The following is a 6,586-nucleotide window of genomic DNA, read 5'->3' on the forward strand; positions in this document are numbered from 1 at the left end:
CCCAGAGCAAAGCTTCAGCGAGGAGCCTGGATTGTCACCGTCATCAGCTGCCCTCAGTGGTGTCAGAGAGGGAAGAGGAAACCAGCACTGTCTGTCTGCTTGTGAGAAGACCTCAGAGCTCTGAGACATCAAGGAGACTCAGGGAAACCAGAGCTTCCGTCCAGCTGCAGTCATGAGGCACTAGTCCTACTCCACCCTGGGATGAGGTCCATGAGGCATGCAGGGATCCAGGGCTTTCCCACTGCCTCCAGCTGCTGTGTCAGTGCAGGACACACAGGCTGCATTAACACACTCGTGACAGCTGGGGCACAGCAGTGGAAATCAAAGGACGAGCCAGAGTTCGACCTGCACCCAGGAATAGCAGAGCCTCCCTCAGATGTCAATGTGGCGAAGTGGAAAACATGGCAATTTTGCTCCCCTGATGAAGATGGGGATGCACCTTTTTTACCTTCTCAGAGTGCTGTCAGGAAAAAGAAAAGATTATCACAGGGTTTAAATAAAATCCAGAGTATTATAACATAATATCCCAAGTCCCCAAGTTGTAATACAGAATCAGTCATTGGACCACAAACAGAAAGATCTCAAAAGGAATGCAAAAATGTCTACAGATATTAGCACCAAGATGAAAGGTATGTTGAATTATCTCACAATAATTTTAAACAATTATTATACAGATGTGTAAGTTATTTTAAAATATCATAAAATGAACAATTATGAACACTCACAACTGAAAGAATAGAAAGCTGAAGCAAAAATCCAGAAGATATATGCATTAATAATGTGAGATTCAAATATCCTAATTTCAACAATGGTCAGAATTTCATGCTGCAAAATCAGTAAAGAAGTAGAGTACCTGCATAATACACTCCAGACCAAATGGTAATGATGCATGCATACAGAACATTATTCCAGCAGCAGCAGAATGCACATTCTTCTCAGGTTCATGTGGGTTTTTCCCAAGGACATATTGCATGTTAGTCACAGAACAACTCTTTAAAAATGTAAGAAGCCTGAAAGCATACCAGGTATCTTTTATTATCACAGTGGAATGAAACTAGAACACAATAGCAAAAAGAAAATTGGAAATTTCATAAATTATAATTTAATCCAACACACTAGTAAGTCAAAGAAGAAATAAAAAAGAAAGTTACAAAATAACTCAAGATGAATGAAAATGAAATACAACATACCAAAACTTATTGGATGCAGCAAAAGCAGTACTATAAGGGAAATTCATAGCAATAGATGTCTATGTTTAAAAAGTAGAAAGATCTCAAGTAGATAGCCTAGCTTTACACTGTGAAGAATTATAAAAAGAACTAATTCCAAAGTTAGCAGAAGGAAGTAATTAACAAAGATAATGGCAGAAATAAAATAGAAAATAAAACACAATAGAAATCAGTAAAAATAAGAGTTGGCTTTTTGAAAAGATAAAACAACTCTAAGGCAGACTAAGAAAAAAGAAAGATTATTCAAATAAATAAAATCAGAAGTCAAAGAAGAGACATTATAACTGCTGCTACAAATATAAAAAGGATAATATATTTTGATGAAAAATTATATACCAACAAACTAAATAACCAAAATAAATAGATAAATTCTGAGAATTATACAACATACCAAGACCAAATTATGAAAAAATAGAAAATATGAATAGAATAGGAATTAGTATGTATGTTGAGTCTGTAATCAAAAACCTTTCAGTATGGAAAACCACAGACCAGATGGTTTCATTGGAAAATTCTGCCAAGAATAGAAAGAACTAATGCCAATCCCTTTGATATTCTTCTTACAAATTGAAGAGAAAGGAACACTCCTAAACTCATTTTATGAAACATTTTTGTGATATCAAAGACAGCCAAAGATATTACAAGAAAACTACAGGCCAATTTCCCCAATGCATATATGTCATAGTTACTTTTTGCATTGCTGAGATTATAAACCATGATCAGCTGGCCTCAAGGCAGGGTGGTATCACAGAGAAGCAGCTCATGGTGGGCAGAAGATAATTAAGCAACAAGGTATGACCACAGCTCTTTCTGACCCTTATATTTTATCCAGGCTACTGGGCGGCAGCACTCACACCCTTAATCCTAGTGACCTTGAGCCTAGTACTGCACCACGAATCATTCCCATCATTGCACCCTCTAGACCCAACCACTTCTGAAAAAGCCCCACCTATGACCGCATGAGGCTTTGGAGGGACATCTAGACACAAGTCATAACAATATAGATGAAAAAAATCTTCAACAAAATATAGGAAATCCAAATCAACATCAAATTTTAAAAGATTATAAACAATGACCAAGTAAAATGTTTCCCTGTAGTTAAAGGACAGTTTGGCATTCAAAACTCAATCAATGTGTTATATCACATTATCAGAATAAAGGATAAAAATCACATGGTCACCTCAGTTGATAAAGAACAATGTTTGACAAAACTCCCTCACCATAAAAAGTCTTGCCAAAGTAGGAATGGAAGTCATTTCAGTGTAATCAAGGAGATACATATTTAGAGCTGGGGTTGTAGTTCAGTAGTAGAATCCTTGCCTAGTATTTATGTGGCCTTGGGGTCCATCTCAACCCTGAAAAATATCACTGTGTATGTATGCACGACCAATGCACTGCTAGAAAAGGGAATTAGGGAAAGAATCTCATTTAAAATAGCACCAAAATTAATAGATAAGTACATAAAAAACTTAACCAAGAAGATAAAAGACTTTAGTACTGAAAGCTACAAAACACTGATGAAGAAATCAAACAACATAAATAAAGGAAATATTGTTGTAGTTACTTTCTCCTTGCTGAGACAAATACTGAATACCTAAAACTTCAAGGAGGAGAGGTTTATTTTGGATCCCAGTTTGTAGAGGTTTTAGTCTACAGTCTGGTGGCTCCAAGGCAGGCAGGGCAGAGGGGCTGGCAGAGGAGAGCCAGTGAGCGCATAGTGGCCTGTAAGCAGAAAGAGTGAAAGGAAGAGCTATGGAGGGAAACAGACCTTTCCAGGCCAGCCCTGCACCTTCCACTGGGCCCCACCTCCTAACAGCACATTTAGCTCTAAACTTGCCATTGGACTGGTCCCCCATGATCCAATCACCTCCCAAAAGCCTCACCTGTGAGCTTTTGAGCCTTGGGAGGACATCTAGATGTAAACCATAACATTACTCAAAGTGATCCACAGATCCAATGTATTTTCTTTTACAATCTCAATGTCATACTTTTTTTAGAGAAAGCAAATCAAGAGTATTTTGATCCTTGGGTTTGCACTCTGAATCTCAAACATGCTTAGTACGTGTTCTACCCTTGAGTTATACCTCCATCCTTGAAAAGCAACCTTAAAGTTTGTATGGAATTACAAAAGAATAAAAATAGCTGTCTTAGTTACTTTCCTCCTCGCGGGGGCAAAATATCCAACACTCACACAGGTTAAAGAAGAGGTTACTCTGGCTCACAGTTTGTAGAGGTTTCAATGCATAATCAGCTGGCTCAAAGGCAGAAAGGCATGGTGGAGGGGCAACACAGAGAAGAAAGTCTGTGGCGTGGGGGAGGAAGCAGAGAAAGGTCAAAGGAGGAGGAGGAAGATAGATCCTTCCAGGCCAAGCCCCCAGTGGTCACCCCCTCTTACCAGGCTTCACTTCTCAACATCGCATTTAGCTATAATCTATCAGAAGACTAATCTACTGATGCCCACATGATCCATTTGCCTCCCGAAAGCCCCACTTATGAAAGCATGCGGATTTGGGGGAACATTGAGATATAAACCATAATGATAGTCAAATCAATCTTGAGAAAGAAGTACAAAACAGGAGGCATAACTTTCTGATTTCAAAATGTATTACAAAGCTACACGATGATACTGCCATTAAGACAGGCATTTATATAGAAGAGAAAAGCAAGCCCAGAAAGAAATCCACATATATACAGATGGCTGATCTGGCTTTTGACAAGGGAATCAATAATACACAATGAGAAAGGAAACTTGATGTCTACATTCAAAATAATGAAATTGGACTCTTACATGCACTCTTATACTATGTACAAAAATCAGCTCAAACTGAATTAAAGATTCAAATGTGAGGCATGAAGCAGTAAACCTAGAGGAAAATATAAAGAAGTCTTCATGACATTAGTTTTTGATAATGATTTTAAGGATATGACAAGTAGGTAAGAAACCAAAAAATAAGTAAATGAGATTATATCAAACTGAACTACTTCTGCACAGCAAAGGAAACACTCAACTCAGTGAATGGGCAACCTATGGAATGAGAAAAAAAAATTGTAAACAATACATCTGATACCTGTAAATCTCCAAAATATATAAGGAATCCCTACTACTCATTAGTAAAAGACTAAAGTCCTAATCTAAAGATTTGAATAAACATTTCTCCAAAGAAGATATACAAATTATAGATAAATATATATACTAAAATGGTTAATATCACGAATTATTAGGGCAATGTAAATCAACACCATGAGATCTCACCTTACGCCCACATGTCAACTGCATGATTACACTTAAATGATGCATTTTTAAATAGTCCAATTCATAGAATCAAAGTTTGGAATGATTGTTTCCAAGGTCTAGGACAGGAAAGAGAAAATAAGGACTCATTGGTTAATGAATATAAAGTTGTAGGCAAAATTAACAAGCTCTGGAGATCTATTATACAACATCATACCTATAGTCAACACTAATGTATTATACACTTAGAAGTTTGTCCAGAGTGTTTAGCTAGTGTGAAATGTTCATATCATAAAATAAAATAAGACAAGAAAAGACAAATATAAGCTAAAATGAATAGGAGATTTAAAGAAAAAATACACTGGAACTTCAGAACTGAAAAATATAATAACCCAAGTAAAATCTTTAGCAAGTGTGGTGGCACATTCCTCTAAACCCAGCACTCTGGGAGACTGAGGCAGGAGGATCACAAATTCCAGCTAACAAAATAGTGAGGACATGGCTCAAAATAAAATAAAGTTTCCTTCCCATAAGGGCTGGGATGTAACTCAAGGCAAAGCCCCTTGTTTCAATCCACCATGCTGCAAAAATGAAACAAAACACAAGAATCCTCAATAGAATAGGAACATAAAGGAAATAACCCATGAACTGGAGGACAGATCTTTCCCAGTCTGGAACCTGGAGAACATAGACTGTGAGAAAATGATCACTGCCCCAGGAACCTGTCTGAATACAATAAAAAATCTATATTTGTGCGGTTGGGGTCTTGAATGGAAAGAAGAGAGTAGAGCTAAAAAGCACTCAAAGACTAAAAAATTCCAAATTTGCGGGGAAAAAAGATAGAAGAGCAGATTCAAGAAGCTGAAAAAACCACAAAAGAGTAATTCCAAAGAAATCCACAACAATGTACATCAAACCTTTGGAAACAAAAAGAAAATATATTAGAACCAGCAAGAGAGAAATGACTCATTGCAGTAGGGAGAAACAATCTCAAAGGCAGGAAGCTCGCAGAAGTGAGGGAGCCTGCTGCCAGGGCTGGTGGGAAATCACTGTCAGCTGAGAATGTCAGCGATGATTGTCCTGTACTCTTGAAAATATTCTTCGACAAGGAAAGAAAAATCAAGATATCCTCAGATAATGGAAAACTAAAAACAGTTGTTGCCAGGCAGACCAGCCCAAAATGAATGGCCGGTAGGTGTTCTCGAAAGAGAAAGGAAATGATAAAAGAAATAATGATGGAAAAAGAACATCAGAAAAAATAAAAATATAGCAAAGGCAATCCATTTTCTTTTTCTGCTAGCATTTTCTATTATGTAATATGATTCTAAATGAGTGGAGAAGAAATTTTGAAGACAATCATAAAAGGTAGAGGTTAAAGGAACCTAAAGTAAGATATAGTTCTTGCATTCCCCTCAAGCTGATCAAATCTTAACACCAACAGTCTTCACGTAAGTTGGGTATATATAAGGTAGTATAGATATTGTATAATATGATACATATTGATATGAGATAGGCTGAAAATACTATAAATAAAACAAAATAGAATTTTAAGAAATTGTTTAAGCAGCCTACAGGAAGGAAGATGCAATGGGCTGAATGTCCCCTCCAATAGTCATGTTGAAATTTAATTGCCACTGTACGAAGAGGTGGCCTAGTAGGAAGAGTTTAGGTCCCAAAGGGTTCACTCCCATGAACGCACTGATGCTCCTAAGACAATAGTGGTCAGTTGTCACCAGGTGGGCTCACTATAGAAAAAGAGACTGGCCCTGGGCCTACTCTGGTCAGATGCCATTCCCCTCACCAGTGTGTCCCTGCAACCTTGGATCTCTGAGCTACTAGAACTGGAAAAGTGAAATTCCTACATTTACAAATTACCCAGTCTGCAGTATTCTGGTAACGCAGTAGTAAATAGATTAAGACAGAAAAAGAACATATAAAAGTGAAAATCAAAGAGAACTGGAAGAGCTAAGTTGATAAAAGGCATAACATAACAATAACATTCAATATAAATGATCTAATTATACCAACTGACAGAGATGGGCAGAGTGGAATAAAAAACATGATGCAAGCAATATGAACCTAATTGCAAACATAATGATATTTTGAAAATAAAAGGATGGAAAAA

The sequence above is a fragment of the Heterocephalus glaber genome, unplaced genomic scaffold, assembly GCF_053883595.1.
Source record: "Heterocephalus glaber isolate CG9 unplaced genomic scaffold, H.glaber_assembly_v1.0 deba00000281, whole genome shotgun sequence".
NCBI lineage: Eukaryota > Metazoa > Chordata > Mammalia > Rodentia > Bathyergidae > Heterocephalus > Heterocephalus glaber.